General features: G+C 38.7%; 1 long non-coding RNA gene across 1 annotated transcript in view; it reads right to left on the bottom strand.

The window, feature by feature from the left end:
• LOC128812801 (uncharacterized) overlaps window positions 1–2063 on the bottom strand; it is a 28282-nt gene extending 26219 nt beyond the window's left edge. The window contains exon 1 of the long non-coding RNA XR_008438840.1: window positions 1265–2063. This is a non-coding gene — a long non-coding RNA (uncharacterized LOC128812801). The remainder of the gene's footprint in view (window positions 1–1264) is intronic.
• Window positions 2064–19331: the final 17268 nt, after the last annotated feature.

Here is a 19331-nt window from a genome sequence, read left to right on the forward strand (position 1 = left end):
CATGGGGTATTTGCATAAGAAGATTTGGGTAAAAAGAATGGGCTGGTGCTGCATCTGCCCATTAATATGCCTGCTAATTCAGCACATTGTAAGCCTATTGATGTATCACAAAAGGCTCAAATTCAAGGACAGTTATCCTATTGCCATTGTTAGGGTTTGAATTCAAGTAATATGTTCACTATAGGAATACAGTTGTTACAATTAGATATTTTTCTATAATGGTATAAAGAACCGACGACAATCAGAATTACAATAACGCTGCTAAAACTTTAGAATTCATGAATTCTATTATTTTAAAAGATGCAGGTGCTGATTAATTTTGCTTTGCATAATACTTGGACACTGAGTGTTGGAATACTTAAAGAGCAGCAGCAAATTGAGGCAATATAACCTATCAAAGCTGGCAGTCTCCCTTTAGTGTCAATGCACATTTATCTTGCTTATGAGAGTTTTAATAAAAAATTAAAATACTAAACTGAGTTGCAGCAGAACAGAGGAGACCTACAACGCGAGCACAAGGAGTGGGTATTTTAATCTTGCTTATGAAAAATGCAAAAGCATCACTTGTGCTATCAGGGGATATCCTACATGGAACATTTTTATGGTGAATATGAATTGCTTAAAAACACTGTGTACTTGCAAATGGCAAAAAGAGCAGAATCAGTGATTCATGCAGGAAGCACAGAGCAGCCGCTGCACCAAGTCCACAGTGGATTCAGAGCAGACACTGAGGCACGCAGGCAAATAAAAAGCTGCTAGCTGAAGTGCTATAAGGAGTTTTTAAAGCACGCAACACAAAGGAAATGCTAAAGAACAGGCTAAATGGAAACAAACGCAGAAACCAGCAAATCAAGTCTAGTTAAGCTTAGTGCTTCAAGTTCCCAAGCTGGTGCGTGTTTAAGGCCGCAGCGCGGGCGCAGGGGGAGCGGTGAGGGAAGCGGTGTGTGGCGGTGAGCGGGATTGCTGCTGGCTGCGCCCACGGGCTCTGCCGAGGCCCAGCTCCCACACTGCCGCATTGTCCGGCCGCTGGGCCAGGGGGCACGGCCACATTTTTCTCACTCCGCGTCCCTCAGAGAAGACATCAAAGACCGGAGAGATGTGCTCTTTGTGTTGTTTGGTCTCTGACTCTCAACATGTGGTTTCGCAGGCCCAAACATCGGCACCTTTTAACCTATTCTGTTCAGCTTAGGCCTCAGCTCCATTTGAGCATTAGGGAAACTATAGTAACCGATAATCTGCCTGTTCCTGAATAGAAACTATGTACCTTGTCACACAAGAGCCTGAGGATCACCATTCGGGACAAGTTCCTTTACAGGCCCTCGGCTTTCTTCGCTGGGGCCCGGCCTGTCCTGCTGAAAAGGTGTCAAAACCCCTTCGCCTTTCTGCGACGGGGGATCTGTGTTAATGTTAATTTATATTTAACAAATGGGATATTGTCCCGCAGAATGTATCAGTATTTGATGATCTATTACAAATGTTTTCATCAAGTCATAAATGTGGGCCCTTGACAAAAGGCGAAAGGTCTCTGGAGGGAGCAGGACGGCGGCGGGGAAGGCAGGGACCTGTTGCACTGTGTCTGCGTGTGTTTTTCGGTGGGACCCAGCCCCGTGCAGGTGCTGACAGCAGATCCACCCGCCCCAACACCCGTGCTGGGCACCGGGGCCAAGTGACGCGTCCAAACTCGGCAGCCAAGCGAGCAGCAAAGCCTCTTCCCACGCCCGAGTGTGCTGGATCGAACGCTTTCTCATCAGCAAGTTGCAGGGAGAACTTTGTTAGTCGTTGGTTTTATTCATGTATGTATTTTGTAGCGATCTGATCTCCCACTTAATGAGCCTCCCCCCGGGCACAGGGAAAGCCTTATCACCAGTCCCATTTTTCACTCACTCAATCTCTAATCCAGTGCTGCACTGTCTTGTTATTAGCAGGGAAAACAACAACAACAACTATGTATATCGTGTAGATCAGAGCCAGGAAAGAAAGGAACAAATGTCAAGGGTTTGAAGAAGCAATTCCAACCCAGCTTCATTTCATCTCTGTCACTCTTTCCTGACTGTCACACAACAGCCGGCTGCCAACACATTTCCCTCTAAAAAAAAAAAAAAAAAAAAAAAAAAAAAAAAAAAAAAAATTCTGCTTTCTTTATAATAGTTTAATATTAATAGGGAGGGGAGCTAAATTGACACTGCAACCAAAATACCGTGCTGCAAACCAAAGTATTTGGTATGAAACTCAAGACCTTCTGCATTAAGCTCTCTCACAGTGACCTGACATAAACTGGCAACTGGCAGCCGTCTGCTTTTGGCAGCTTGGCATATTTGGTCATTTATTGGGTGCATGTGAAGATCAAATGGGTTAAGATTCTTCTCCTTAAACAGCAGGGAAAAGAACATCAAAAAGGTGTAAATTTCATTTCCCCAGTTTTGATTAAGTCAAGCATGAAATGAAATGTAATACTCTCAAGTGGCAAGGGTTTATACTATTGATGTTGTTACTTCTGCTTCACAAAGCCCAATCAGCCGACAGCGAGTTGAACAAGCTAACAGAGTTTCAGGGTGGCCAGATGGAGGGTTTTTACTATGGTTGAAAAGACAGCTTAGTGCTTGCCTCTTCAAGCCAAGTCAATGCCAACTGTGTGAAATCCTGGCCATTCTACGCCGCCTTCTTTTTTTTTTTTTTTTTTTTTTTTTTTTTTGGTCTCAGTGCTGGTGGCTAGCACCATACAGACCTGATAAAAAAACAAACCCTTAAGCAAAACAAGGCATTGAATGAATACTTTTTTTGTCAGAAGCATTGTTTATCTTCCTCTCAAAGTGCAGAGATTTCTGAATTCCTGATGCAGACCAATCTTACTACAGTATTTAAGCAAATGGGAAAATATATTGCATTTAAATGTTATCTGAAAGGAGGCCTTTGCAAGATTTTGGTAGTTTCTCTGAGATTAAAGTCATAATACTATTTGTTTTCAATAGTGTGGTGAAGGAAAATCTACTCACGCGCTTTGAAAATAGATGAAGATTTAAGCTGTACCTTGTTCATCCATTATGGGGAAACTAGAGTTAATTCAGAACGCTGTGAGATGCACATTGAGAAAGTCTTTAGATCTAGATACAAAAGTAACAGGTCTTAAATTGAGTGTGGTCTTACTTGGTTAGGAAATTTGTCCTTTTTTTATAGGTGCTTTTTCAGGTCCCTTGTTCCCACTACATTCTCAAATTTAATGCTCTTGCCACTATACAGCTGGACTAGAATAGAGTGGCTTTAGTAAAGACTTAATAGAATCTTTAATGCTTCTAACAATCCACTCCCATTGAACTGCATTAAGTAGATATTATGGAAGGACAAAGAGCTAAATAGCTCAACATCAACCTCATTAGGCATGCAGGCAGGCCTTGAACCATTTTATGGGCAAGCCTATTGTGAGTACACTCACCAGGTTAGCTTTAAATTGCAAATGATACTCTGAAAAGGGAAGAGAAGTTTTGGAGAATGGCCTCACAGAAAGAAAATCATTTTAGGCTATAAGAAAATGAAAGGCATTGTTACAATTGCTCTGACCGTAGCAAATGAAATACATCATGGACTTGAGAGGCTGAATGCTACACTTGAGAGTTTTTTGTTGGCTATTTTTTTTTGTCCGTTTAGGAATGTGTTGTACAGAAGAATATAAACAATATACAGTAAGTAAGACTTAATAAGGGTGTCTCAACATACTATCCTTTGTCTGAAGTTAAACAAATGATAAGAACGCAATAATTAAGTGGAAGGGGAAAGACAGAAAAACATCCCATTTATCCCATTTCAGTAAAAGACAAAGTATGAAGAATGTTATTTATTGAAGCTTTCCAGCATTGCACTGCTTAATCAATAAGGATTCATTTAGTCTTAGCACTTGTGCATTCAAAATTTTTATATTAAAAAAAAAAAGTCTCTCAAGAATTGTTTGCAACTGCAAAGTGCTTTAACAACTGACATTATGATGCTGCAAGTCTGGGAACATATTCCCAAGCAGAGCCCTTCTCTGTCACCTTAGTGGATGAATAATTGTGCCTTTGCATATTCCTTGTCATAAATGGCAGGAATGAAGGGACCCTAAGGACCGTACTGGCAGGATTGGTGCTGTACAAGCAGAGTAAATTAAAACAAGGATTAGAGCAAGTATGATTGGGGATGACAAGCAGGGCAGTTGTCACCACACAATGTGCCTTTTTGCCCATATGGTCTGTACCAAGCTTACACAGCACAAACCCTCTAACATGGATGCTTATTAAAGCATTCCTTCTTGATCAGGACATAAAGTCCTTAAAGCTTCATGTCACAGGAGAAAAACAGTGTTTCCTTCACAACTCGGGCAGCAGCCTCAAGCACGATTATTTATGAAGTTCTACATGCAACTGCCCTATCTTTACTTTTCCTTAGATTAATATACAAGAAAGCCCATAAATGTGAAAAATTGAGGTTGCAGTCTGCAGTTATAGTTATGCATAGTATAGGTTATTAAATGTGATAGTGAATTAACGGACAATTATATTTTAAATAAAAACCAGACATATGAGATATTTCAAAACTGCCTCCCAAAGTATGGATTTGCAGTGTACACAGACTATGGGTGATTTTTAACTCTGTTTAACTGGATAATGAAGGTACATAAAATTCATGCTAGGAAAATATTTGAGTGATCATATATGCCATATTGTCAGCAAAAAAGAAGAGTAGGGCAACATTCTTAAAGCTTACAAAAGCAGAATAAAGCAATTTTGTTTCTAAACTCTTGTATTATCTCACATGACATACCTAATTTTCTGTGCCTTATTTCCCTCATTGATAAATTAGAAATAATTACACATTAAAAGTATATTAAACATACAATTGTACCAAAAGCATATACATGTTAGTATTTCTTTTTGCTGTTTATTTCCCTTTTACTCAAGGCTCACACCACTGGTCCTGATTTACAGCAGGGTACCTAGATTCCACAACAGCCTATGAATAATTTTAAATCTCTGAGAAGAGTTCTTCCTAAAGCAAGATATTAGTTGAATGGTACTTTCTCAGTCTTGCAATAAGGTACTCAGATAGTGGTGAGAAAACAGAGATTTAAGACCTTTTATTTAAATTTTATTCCTCTGTGGTCCATTATACTGCTCTATGTGGCCTCAAAGCAACATCAAATTTAGGACATTCCTTCAAGCTTGATCTTTTTCTCAGCCAGAACAGCCAGTTCTGCAGTAGTAAGGAATTTAGGAAATCTCTTATATGGAGCAGCACACAAAACACAGCAATCAGGAACCAGCAAAACCACTGGCAGTTAGAAGTCTACAGGTACCTTCAGGAATCATCCAGAGTTCCTGCTAAACTAGACAGAGGTTTCTTATAGAAAGCTGGAAGCCTTTTGGTGAGAGTCTCACAATATGAGTAAGTGATCTTTGATGATTTTAGTTCCTCCTAACCTTGAGCCACCAGCATACAAAACATTTATTAGAACATATGTTATTTCTTGCTATCGCTCCTACTTTTGGACCTCTGGAGTACTAGGATTGTTTCTCAAAGCCAAGCCCTCCTTGTGCTTTGTAGTTTCACTAAAATGAGTATGAAAACATTCCCTACTGTGAGTGAATTGTAAGAGCCAACACTTCCCACTTTTCAGTAAGTCTTGGCTGCTGAAGAACACCCAAGCTCCATGGATGCACTATAACTCCTTCCTTTAGCAGGTGGGCAACTCTGAACTCTTGTAAACAGAGTCCCCAGTATGCCAATTTTATTGCAACAGTTCCTAGATCCTATATATACACAAATGCATTTTTAAGGCAGAATTTTAGGCTGGCAAAGAACAAGCTGAAAGATGTAGCTAGCAGTGATATGGGCTGCTGCATGGAGGCCTTCCTATCTTTAACTTATGAGCATCTTAGACTAGGTCTCTTCCCCAGAAAGAATCCACAGATTTTTTCTTTTCTTCAGTTTCTTTTGGCATGTAATTACTGTCACAAATGCTGAAGAGGATCCCAATAACCTGTTAACTTTACTTGGCTCTTAAAAAGCACAGACAGTTGTGCTAGAAAACTTGTAAGATGAACAGATGCTACTAAATTTACCTCATCTTTGTGTCCAAAAATCTTCAAACTATTATCTCTTTTATTTTCAAGGCTGTTGAAATTGAATTCAAAATTATTAGGAATAGGACTTGGCCAGGCATTATTTGTATGGATGTATTCTTATTTATTAGAGTGGCCTCTTGCTTCATGCCTAGATTTTGTTAGACACTGAAACAAATCAGAAAATACAAAGTACACTATTTTATGGGTACAAGGGACATTTGCACCACTAACCATGAACATATTTTGTATCTTAGTTTCATCACTTTGCAGTAGTATTTGGGGTTAATTTGCAGAAGCATGGCTACAGGAAAGAGTGGCCCAGTAACTAAAGCATCGAGCCTAAGATTTGGGAAACCTAATTAAAATCACTATTCTATGAAAATAACTTGATCATTTAGGTCAATATACTCAAATGTGGTTAGAAAACATACTCCTGTTAAGCTTCTAACTCCCAATGAAAATTAGTAAGAATTCTAATTTTTTGTAAGAAATGTATTAAGCACCTAAAAAAATCTTTGAGGATCAGGACTTGAGACTCTCTGTGCTCCAGGTCCCTGACGGTGAATCCCTGCATTGCCCTACTGGGCAGGGATATTCTTTATCTGCCCTACAGTCTTGGAAATGCTCAAGGTTATAGATACAGGAACAAGATAAGAACTGTAAATATTATAATTTTAAAGAAACATGGTTTGGTATAATTTTATTCCTATATTAATATGGTTGAAAGAGAAACAGCTTTTAAAAATGCTATGTTGATGGCATATTTTTTTCATACTTGAGGGATCTGCCTTTTGGAATCTTGATTTTTTTTTTTTCAAAAACTGTGTAAACATTTATATGATCATTATTTTAAGCATGATTTTAAAATTTCCTTCTAACACTTTTTAAAGTTCTTTTTGAAAGAAAAGGAATAAACAGATTTTAACTGGAATATTTTAGACAGCTACTCAAGCTTTCAAAGCACGCACAATTTCCTGTATATCTGTTCATACAAGGAATTATTGATAAGCCATGGAAAGAGATTCAATGAAGTGAATGTGAAGGACTTCTTCACTCTTCTCACTTAAATTCTAGATTGAGGCTACAAAATTAAATCAAATGATTACACACTCGAGGATGTTTCATATGAAGTGACTTCTGCTCAGTCTGATCTAATCTAGAATGAAATGTAAAACAATCAGTCTCTAAGAACTTTAAAGTTTCACGAGCTTCATTGACTTCATATTGCCTAACACTTTAAATGCATTTGAGAATAGGCCAGGAGAAATTCTGCGAAAGGAGGACATCAGGCTTAATGGCAAGGAGATATCACAGTACAAAACTTTAAAGTAATTATTGCTTCTCTGATTTTAAGGCAATATTCTCCTGCACTCTCCCCCTCCTCTCTCAAGATTAAATAATATTTTTCAGCAGGCTTCACACCACGTGTAATACCTTTCAGAGCTGTTGAGTAAGTATCCTGAAATTCTTACACCTCCTGATGTCACCATTCCTCTGAAAACGTGTGAACTATGTGTGACTAGACAAAGCACTGCCCCACTCCTGCAAAGGCATGCCGAAGTATGCAGTTAACTTGATGCACTGCAAAATTGTCCCATAAATCTGAGTGTGCCTGTAAGTGTTTGTGGGCTTGGAGCCTAAACGAACATCCACCTACAACTTCCACTGCATTAGGATTGAGCTGAGGTGGGTGACGACTGCCAACTGGCTTCCCCCAGGGTCCACCTAGAGACAGAGCTCAGATCCCCAAATACCTCTTTTTCATTTAATTAGAAAAGCTTTCATGTGATATTTTGACAGAAATGTTCCACCTGTCCTAACAGTTACAAAACACGTATTTCCATCACTTTGCTTTTCAGCACTTCCACTGACTTAAAACAAACCTTGAGCAATGATAAGCCTTAAGATAAGGGAAAAGACAGAAGATAACTTGAACACTTTTTCTTTTTTTTGGAGGAAGAGATAATTAACTGCTGTGTTCAATGATCTTTTCCAAAACTAAACAGAAACAGGATAATTAAAAACTTTTACTGAAATACCTATTTACATTTTTTAAGTAAAATATATATGACATAATAAATAAATCAGCAGCTTATTTGTTTCAGTGAGGACAGACTGAAATGGAAGTTTAATTTCTCAGTGGAAGTGAAGGTAGCTCCTATCATTATTAAAAGATAAACATGAAGGTACTGAGAAAACTAATTAAATTTTGTTGAGTAATCAGGAAGTCCCTCATGAATATCCTCTGGGGTAGGCCCTAATGTGAAGAGATCTCAATTTTGTGGTTAAATAATTTGAAGAGATTAATTAGTAAAGAATAAGCATTAAAGACAATCACAAGAAGATAAAGGTAATTTTTTCCACATTTACCAGTTTTATAGCTCTACCTGATGAAAAAGCTTTCATTGCGTAAAGTGACTGCTAACAAGATAGTTGTTTGAATTATTTTTAAGTATTTAATTTATTAGCTATATAGTAGAAATAAAAACCATTCCAAGATGAAAACTTAACTTTAAACCAGATTTGCATAAAGGATTAGGCTCTTTCCAGTTCAGAAGTACTTTTCAATCTCGAAGTGGAAGAACTGATCTTTATCCTGAATTTCTTTTGTTCTTTTGGAAATTCAGTTTAATCCAGCTTTCTTAATTTTCACCTTCTCCCTAAACCTTCTAGGCTTGTTACATGATAGCTAAGGATCATTATCCACCCAAGCTGAGGGGGTTTTCCCTTCATTAATTTCTGTAAGAAGATTACCAGTGCTTGTTTGTTGTTGTTTAAGCAAATTATTTCCCTAAGCAATTTGTTTTTCCAACTGGTTTACACTTTAATGCCCTCGATTGAATTTCAAACAAGAGATCAACTTGACCAACCAACTCTGTTCAGGGGGAGTTGAAAAAAAGAAAAAAGGAGGGGAAGAACTTCATGTGAACTATTTAAGCAAGAAGAGTGCTTAAAAATGTGCTCAACCATTCAGTCAGAAATGCATCATAATCAGCAGCTCATTCAGGACTTGTTCCGTTTTTGAAGTCAAGGTGACTTTTCTTGAAGACAAAATTCTCTAATTACCACTGATATGTGTGTGTCACATCTAATAGAGTTTTTTACGCATTGAGTTCTACATATTTCCTCTCCTCTTTCCCCCTGCCCCAAACCCATCTCAATTGGAAAGGTGTCAGGGTTTTTTGTACATTTGAAAAGAGATGGCAAACAACAAGAAGATTGGGCATTTACTGCTTGCAGTTCAAATAACATTCTTACTCAAATGATTATTTTAAAATGAATGCAATGAAGGATGTAATTCAGTTTCACTTCAGTTTTTAGGCAAGAAATGAAATATTCGAGCACTCTGGGCTTCTCAGTCAACTTTGTATATATAAATTTATACAAGTAGACAAGCTAAGCAGCAAGAGATATCATCCTTAACTAACATATTCCTGAGTAATTATCTTAATTTAGATGATATAATATAATTTTTACCCAGGCTAAGCAGCCACCTCAAAAAAAAACAGAGACTACTAGTCAAATTTAACTCCATCAACTCCCCTACCAGTTTGATCATGCCTGTCCACTAGGTCAAGTTGTGAAATCTAGATTCATCTACGGAAGTATTTTTATCTGTGGGATGGGAATATACTTCCAAGCAAAGTTGGCAGAATCTGACTATTTTACAGGTGAGCACCACTCCTATACCCTGATTACAATGTGACTTGTCAACCAGTTTGTCTCTCCTGTTCCCCTTACCGGGAACTCCATTTGTTCTACTGCTGGATCAAACATATACTGCTGGTGTTTAGAGAAAGAAAGCTGTTCTTATGCAAACTGCACAGGAAGAAAATATTTAAAATGAGCAACAACAACAACAAAAAAAAACCAAGAAAACAAAAAAAAACCAAAATAGCAACCAAAACACAATAATGTGCATTGGAACATCAAGAAATGAAAAAAACCAAAAAATTGCCAAAAAATCAACATAACTTGAATCTTAAGGCTGAAATTGCACTTGTTACCTTAGAGGCTTTCAGAGCCCCCAACAGCATCATTACCTCTACCCAGACTGCCTCACACCTAAAAAAGTGCCAAGTACTACACAGAGGCAGCTGCAGTTTTTACCTGACAGCACAAAGAGAACACAACCCACAAATGCTTAGGGAAGAAATGGACAACTCTTTAAATACGGGATCTTAATGGAATGGGAATTTTGTATCACCTGCAATAGTGAGATGAAAGAAAAAAAAATAATGTAAAAGTGAGTACTAGTCACTGAAAATTATAAAAACAAACAAACACAGGAGATTAAATTATTATTATTAATAGTAAGTCTTCTAAATTGACAAGTGAAAGCTATTAAGATCCAACAAAGGAATTCAGGGATGTGCACCCTAAGCAAGGCTCATGGTTGCAATTCTCTGTGATGACCTTACACACTGTCTGCTTTACATTCCACTGAGGTCTTTGCCAGCTAAGTACCTTGGAAACTTTGAGATATGACCTAATATAAATTAACTGATATGAGGTCATATTAAAAGGGGAGGCCCATCTATTTGAACTTCACTTGCTGCAAACAACACAAGTAAATTGAACCATATCAAGCTATCAGCATGCTATGGAAATAGCCACTGATGTAGATGTTATATTGCATGAGATTCCCTTTCCTTGTCATTTTTCTTTTAAATAAAGAGTATCACAGTATTTCTGACTTTGGTGTCAAAAGGTAGATCAATAAACAGGTAATCATTAGTTAAAACCCAGGCTACTCAATCATGAGCATTAAGTTATTGATTTGACATTTATCCTGCCACAGTGTCTTCTCATTAAGTGCTTCAATAATCTAGTTTTGAAATTTTTTTATTCTTTGAGATCCCTGGATTCTGACAGGGCCCTATGTATATTGAGCAACTTGTAACAATTCCACACTAACATCATCAGGAGATGAATGATACCAGTTCTGATTTTGGGAGCTGGAGATAAAATTATATGAGCCTGTTTATAAAGCAAATAGACTTTAGAAAAATGAATTTCTGCATATCAAAAGTCAGCACTAAAATCACTAAAAGACACAGTGTCGTTCATTCCAATAAGCATATTTAATGAATCCACTTCAAAAATTGCATTCAAACCATACATATGTATATATTTGCAACTGGTGTATAAACAGTTTCTAATCTTAATTTAGGAACAGGATATAACAACAAATTTAATTTCATGATGACATATAGCATTCTAACAAAGGAATGTTGTCACTCAAAATAATATCCACATTTTAATATATCTTTTCCCAATCTCACCTCCTACTGTCAACACCATCAATTTCAGCAGTGCTCCTTCCCCTCTTTCAACATCAAAATGCGGTCCTTCCAGTATCATTATTATCAACCTGAGCAAACTAAATGTGAAAAGGTGCCACTAATAGGACAGCTTTTGACATCACATCTTGAACCAGAATAAGCAAACAGGCAAGTCAAATCTTCAGGGTCAAGCTTTGAAGTCAATTTTCTGACCCGGGAAATCATGTTCTGTGACAGTGATGACAAACGGTGAACACATGCCTTGTATAAATATGTCTATGAATGTTGCCTTACAAACATCACAGTCACCATCTCACTGGAGCCAACTATGAAAAGAAAAATGGGAAGTTTACACTTTGAACATCTACTCTTTGACACTCTGCTTTTATTAAAAATAAAAATCCAACTTTAAAATGGCTTTATTTTCTTAAGTAGAGTTAAAAAATGTAATAAAAAAGCACACACATACACCTAATTTTCCATTAACCTTCGACATCTAAACACCCAGAGAGCTGCATAATGTATACAGTGCAAATGTTTTGCTATTTGGACTCCTATGCCTAAAGCACTCTCTAGCAAAGCTTTCTAGGCACAACACTAAAAAGTCCTTGTTTATTGATTTCAAAATCTAACAGACTAATTATATATTTGTAGATGACTTGACAGATTTACAAAACTGCTATATGATTTTATAATGGAACATGCTCATGTTAATCTCCATCTATGGAGATAGCTAGAGGGGGCTGACCTTTATCTCATATTTAAAACACAAGCAATAACTGAAATTCATTTTCAATTTATTTTCCAATCATATAAAAGGAGGGGGAAAAGATTACTTTATTGAATCTTTTCTAGCTGGTAAAAGGTTGGAGACACACAGTCTTGATGCCTTCCAAGGAGCTACAGGGATGGTCTATAGGGAACAGACTTAATCGAATAAACTAATCTTTGCTGTGGAGATTAAGTAGATGGCTACAGCAGTAGAGCAACAGCAGAATGCAAAGTATCAGCAGCACCATCAGCTGCTTTAAAGGTGCTGTAGGCAGTAGGAAAGCTTCCCTGTTGGGTCCACCCTACTGATCCCACAAATTTGGTAAACTTCATGGAAATTTAATAATGCTGCTGCATTGTGTTTGCCTGCTGAGCAAACAGCCTGGTTCTGCAAGGCACATATGTGATAATTTACAAGGGGTTTTTGGAAGATACAGTAACTGCTGCTACTCAAGCCTGGGGCCTTTAAGCTGAAGAGAGCATATACAGTGTACATCCTCAAGGTAAATACTATCTAGAGGTAAGGATGCGTTTCAAAGCAGGTCCTGACAGTTGGTAAAGTGCCTTACTTAGTAAGCACATCTTTTCAAACACTCTTTGATTCCCTATGCCAATTCACACATGAAAAACTGAATTAGTCTGAGCTAGAATCTGTCATGATATATGACTAACATATTTGTGCACTTTTATGCTAGCTTAAATAAAAACTGAGTTATTTTGTTGGGCTTCTTGTTCACCCTGTCTCTTCCATTTAGCACTCTGAGTTGGAAATCCCAATTAATTATGGACTACACATTTCTGAGGAAATGGCAGAGATGGCACCCTTTCCCTGCAGAAAGGATATTTTTATTATGGCTTAGAAGCAATCCAAAACACACACACTGCTTCTGCGCTTTCGGCCTGGCAGTGAAAAGGGACGCAAATCAGAGCAGGAATGATCCAGGTTTCAACGTATACAATGAACTTATTTAATAAGAATAAAAAGAAACATTTCAAAAACAATTACTGCTGCCTTTGGATCCTGGAACTTGAAAGAAAACCGCAGCTGCGTTGCTCATTCCAGCAGCTCACAGTTCACAGGGTAAGCAGCTCTCGTCAATATGAATCAGCTGTGAAATGCAGGGCTGTGCTTGGACTTCAGTTTAAATTGGCCATTCCTGCAATATTGTTATTACAGTTAATAAAAACTGTTGCCTAACACTTTGACCACAGACCAGAGGAGCCAGGGTGGGGTGGGGCTGGGGAAAGGGTATGTGTCAGGGGGCAACACTTAATGTGAAAAGTATTTGAGGGAAGGTGGTTCTGTGGGTTACTTCTGGAGGTGACATTCTCGCTTGAATATTGATTCCCTATGTGACAGAAAATGTGAAAGAGATATTAAATGAATTTCAAGTGTGCTTCAATAGCAGTTTAGCAATAATAAACAACTAGTGAGGGAGAAGCTTTCTTCCTCTTTGTCAACAATATATGGGCTATCAAAGGGCAAATAATATCAGAAAAGCAAAAACATTCACTTTTTTTTTTCCCCTTCTTTGAGGCCAGGAACCAGCATTATTCTTATGTCTCTTATGAGAGCTTATGCTCTGTTTAGCTTAACTGTCTCCCATGCTAACTCTCTTTTATAACAATTAGATTATTTTTGACTTTATATAGAGGATAATAATAATAATGATTAGCATGAAAATGTGCTACAGTTACAGTACATACCATTGACCAGGACCGCTGCAGTATCTGCAGGGCAAGGATCACAGTAGGGCCTTTAATACAGGTGACCAACATGCAGCAGCATTTATGTTGTGTTTCAGGCTCCCTGGGCAGTCTGAAGTGGGGGCACAGACAGTGGAGAGAGCCAAATGGTGCCATCAGCCTTCCCCTCTCCTCTTGGTGTGCAGCCACATGGACACAAATGGAGATCATGGAGCAGACCATCAAAAAAACCACACACTTTGTCCTGAAGAAGCCTCCCACAGTAGAGAAAAATACTGACTTCATAAAGACTGAGCAAATCCAAATGTGAATGGGTGCTTGGAGACAACCTCCCACCAGATGAAAACAGTGTTGATCCAATACAGCCTGAAGCGCCCCCAAAGCTGTGCTTGATACTGGAAATGTTTGCTGTGTCAAGGCACAGCCCATTCAGAATGGAAGTTTTGCTATCAAGTTATTTGGATGTATAACTGATGTATCCCATGGTCTCTGCTCCTGCCTCCACAACACTAAATGGTTTAAAAAATGTCAGCATCTCATACTCAGACAGGACAAAAAAGAAACACTGTATTAACAAAGGGGTTCAGACTATGCTTTCAGGAGGAAAGACAGACAAGGCAAAGCTGTGAGGATGACCAAGATGACAGCTAAAGCCCTTGCCCTAGGAAGCAGCAAACCAGACTTCAAACACACAAAAGTCAACTCCGTTAAGATCGATCTGTAGAGGGCCAGGCTGCATGCCAGAAACAGAGCAGCTCAGCTCACCAGGAGTGTGTTTACAGCAGCCAGAGCACTAACAAAGGAGTTTGCCTACACCTGAGCCAGCTGCACATTTGCTGGCCCAAGGGCAGCCCACAGTGAGCAGCACACAGAACCCAGCACAGCTCAGCACTCCAGTGCTTCCTCAGGTGAGCACATTTTGTAACCCACACCTCACACCAAAACAGCTGGATTGCTACCAGTCTTTGATCTGCCCATCCAAATGTTACTCAGCCACATCTAAAAAGGCTGCAAACACTTCTATGTCATCATTGTGGACATAACCCTTATGGCAGAAAGCAATCAGGAAGATATGCAATAACAAATTAACAATAAAAGCCAAGCTCTCTTCCATGCCACAAAACAAGCAAAAGAATAAACATAAAGAACAGATTCCAAAGGGCTGGCAGGTATATCTCCAGCAGCAGTGGAGTGAAAATCCTCTGCACTTCTTCCAAGAAACTAGCCAGGATGATTAGTTGGTGTTCATTAAATAAGTTCTGTTGACCAATTTTTGTTATCTCATCATTATTTTTCTTTATTAAAAAATTAGGCTGGTTAAGTGCTATCAGTAGGATTATCTATAACCTACTGAGGTAATGGTTTTCTATGCTAATGCAAATGTGATCACTGTGCAAGTTAAATGACCTCTGCCCCTCACCCCCACTAGCTGCTAATGAAAGAACACATTTAAGAGACAATTATTAGGTTAATTCCTTACTTGAATGCTGACATTGATGCTGTACTCTTGTTATTAGATCTACCTCCAGGTAGTAGCAATGCAAGTGATATAAGAAAGAAGGTAGTTGGTAGGCATTGCACTGGAAAGCTTAAGGTGCTTATTATCAAAGGTGAAAAGCCCTATAAATTAAAAAAAAAATTCACAATCATTAAATAACACAAAGTTATCAAAGAAGAATCTGTGGAAGACAAATTCAAAAATAAGAAATTAAAAATATGAAACTAGTGGTCACATGTGGTAAGAAAACGCTACTTTTGGAAAACATGCAGATTAAGTAGCTAATTGTCACTTGTACTGAGGCAGTCCCAGCCATAAACTACTCCTAGTAGAAGAGGCTTGTCCACTTAAGACCAATCTTATAAACAAGCAAAGCGATGCACAGAAAGAGAACTGGAGAAAGTATGGTGTTTTGTGTGGTGAGGAACTGCCAGTTTCTGATGTAGAAGGCAAAAGCAGTGAGATATTATTTGAAAGTTATTAGGTGTGGCAAGGCTCCCATTGCAAGCCCAGAGGTGCCCAAGCTCTCAGCCATGCCCACACCCCTCACCATAGGCTAATGGGGCAGCAAGTGGGCTGGTGGAGAAACTTTCTGCTCTTCGTGGCCTACAGCCACCATCAGAGCAAAGCCCTCCCTCCTGCCCCAGTCCTACAGCCACCATCAGAGCAAAGCCCTCCCTCCTGCCCCAGTCCTACAGCCACCATCAGAGCAAAGCCCTCCCTCCTGCCCCAGTCCTACAGCCACCATCAGAGCAAAGCCCTCCCTCCTGCCCCAGTCCTACAGCCACCATCAGAGCCTTCCCTCCTGCCCCTGGTCCTTCACGCCAGCTGACAGTAGAGGCTCCCCATGCTTGAACCTCTTCAGCACCAGCTGTTTGAGCACCTCAGCACATGGCAGTGCCCTGAGCCCTGCGAACTATGCCTCATCACTTGTGTCCACCTAGACCAAAGCTTCCTTAAGGCACAAGAACCAGAGGATGGCCCCAGTTTGCTGCTACGGAGAGGTACTAATGGCATCCCAGGATAAGCATAAGCCAAGCACAGAAGCAGCAGACCAAAATTTTCCTGCTAGGGGCACCTCTTCATGCACCTATGCTCTTGCAGTCCCACCTTCCCATACACAGTTTGTCCACCACCTGTGTATACAAATAATTTTCTGTTTAAGAAGAGCAAGAAAAATGTGACTGACTAAAGCACCATACCCACACAGTCTCTCAGATCTCTATAGCACTGCCACAAGGTTTCTAGCTGCTGTCACTCTCTGTTTATTGTCAATGAAAGAGCAATGGATTGCTCTTGCTTTCTGCTGATGGCCTGCTAGCCCCCAGGGGAGAAAACATAGACTAATCTGGAAGATTAGCAGGCTATGGACCAGGCAATCACAAGCTCCCACCCTGTCTGTAAGTGCACTTGAACCAACAGCTTGCCTGGCAGGAAATTCTGATCCCGCACATCTTCTGTCAGTCCCTGAAGAGTCAGATCCCACAGAGGCAAAGATCTGCACTTTTGTCATGGTGACAAGCAGCATACAGATCTCATCATGAGCAATCCCACACTGCTGGCTAAATTGAAAGAAATGGATGCAATGTTTCTTGAAGGGAACCCCCCCAAAATAATCTCTAAATCCATTCACTTCTATCCAATGCAAAAGTCATAGCTAGTTCTGCAGTGCAGGGCACATCCTTCCAGTGGGCACATTTCCATCTCACCCCAAGCACACAAGTAAAGAGAGCTGTGCTCACACAGGGATAGCAGCATCACTGACACTGCTCATGAGTCCACCAGCAGCAACCAAAGCTCCATCTCCTCCCCACACCAGTGCCTTTAGCCAGAAAGAGACTTACAGACTCCCCTGGTAAGGGAACGCTCTAGCTGGGAACCAACAGCTCTCCTGCATTTTTTTTTGCAGGGTTTATGTTGTTGTTGTTGTTGTTTGGGTTTTTTGTTTTGATTGCTCAAAACTTTTCTGGGAAAAAAACATATACTGGGAAATCCAGGTTGTTTTATGAAGGAAGAATGTTCTTTATTGATTCAAACGGTGGCCAGTGCATTGCTCTGCACTGAGAAGGTGAAATATGAACATGGCCATTTTTACCCTGCCAGGCTGGTGCTCTCTGCTCTTAAACAGGTCTCCCCAGCCCTTGGGATGTAAAGATCTTGGGGCCATGGACCATCTCATTACATCTGGTAGGGAGAACAGGGAAATCCCAAACCCAGAAACAATATGTTGATAATTACCTTAAAAACCATTTTTTTATAACTGAAATTGCAATATCAACAATTGGTTGTGTACCTTTGGGATTCTGTCACCCTAGTGCTTGCTCTGCTAAGAAATTTGGAGAGCATTCCAGATCCCATTTACAACTATGACAAAACTCTAGCTGACAAAAGTCCCACCACCATTTGAAATGCTTATTACCACTAACCAAACGCCATAATAAAAACTAATCTGTGTAAGTTTGAATTCTGTATGCAATAAAGTCCACCAAAACCCATTCTCCTACTTTGCTAAGGCACCAAAATAATTGCAAATAAGATTTTACAAAGGTATCTTTTTCTAGTAGTTTAGAATTTTGTTTTTTCTGAGCCATAAATAAGTTCATTTAAATAAATTAATATAAAATGCAAAATAATTTCACATTAGAATTATTATATTTTTAATGTATAAGAAAAAAGCTCTTTAAACTTTATATTCATATACTATATTTAACATTTACTTTTTAATATACAAATTCTGAAAAGGCAAATGTGTAATACAATTAATACTGAAAAAAAATCTGAGTTTGCACTAGGGTTTTTTTTCCTTACTGTTTTAGCCCTTCAACAGGTATTAGTTTAAATGGGTTTTACTGTCTATTTTACAGACATACCAGTAGAAAATGAAACATTTAAATATGCAAGCTTTAGTTAATCCTCCAACACACAGCCTATGGACTTGGTAGGATTATCCCTTATTATAACGCCGTTAGAACTGATACAAAATTGCAGTGAGATTAAACACAAGAATTTCTAAAAATGCATCCCTCTGTCTTCTCCATTTTATCCTGCAAAAATATTTAACATTTTGAAGCATTCCTTTAAAAGTCTCAAAAAATAATTGGTGCAGAATTCTAACATTTATATAATCATGCAGCATTACTTTATGCAGTAAACACTATACCTAACATTTAAAGCTAGAACTTTTCCCCTCAACCTAATGCAGCATTCTAGACATTGAGGAAAACAGTGGAATATTTTAATATATTTTCGGATTTGTTAGAAAAACCATAATATGTGGAAACACTATTTCATAATATGTGGAAGAACTATTTTATTTTTTCATTTAAACATTTTAGAGCTGCTATATTATTTAAAGTCTCATCTTCTTCCTTATCATGAGCTGCTAAATTTCTTTTCAAATATAATACTGCTAGTTAAAGATCCACTCCACTGAGGGACCCAAGTTCATTTGCATCCATTGGCTATGCTAAATGCTCAGCCTAACAGATGGGAATCTAATTGCAGACCTGTTGTCTGGACATTGTTAACAAATGCAGAAGTAGCAATATACAGGGCTTTTTGGAACTGAATTTGGTCTGGCAGCAGGGGAACTCCAGTTAATTACCAGCATCTGAATTTCTTGTTTAATGCAGGCAAAGGCAAAAATAGAAGTACTCAGACTCAGAAGGACTGAAAACGGATCAGAAAAAGCACAGACATTAGATCATCCAAAGCAGCTGTTTTGGAAAACAGGGATGAGGGTTCCATGACTATACAATGCAAAACTCCATTTTGGTGAAGTGGCTTCCATGTGAGAAAAAGAGACAACTGTAAATACAATCATGTAAAAATTATTAAGCTTGCATAGAAAGACACTGTCTCTACAGTGATACATCAACTCTAAACATCATAAATGGAGGTATTAGAATTAACAGAGCTCTAAAAGGCAAGATTGAATTTATTTGGTGATTTTGCTTTGAGTCTCAGAAACAGCAGGGA

This window comes from Vidua macroura, chromosome 11 (genome assembly GCF_024509145.1).
Source record: "Vidua macroura isolate BioBank_ID:100142 chromosome 11, ASM2450914v1, whole genome shotgun sequence".
NCBI classification, from domain to species: Eukaryota; Metazoa; Chordata; class Aves; order Passeriformes; family Viduidae; genus Vidua; species Vidua macroura.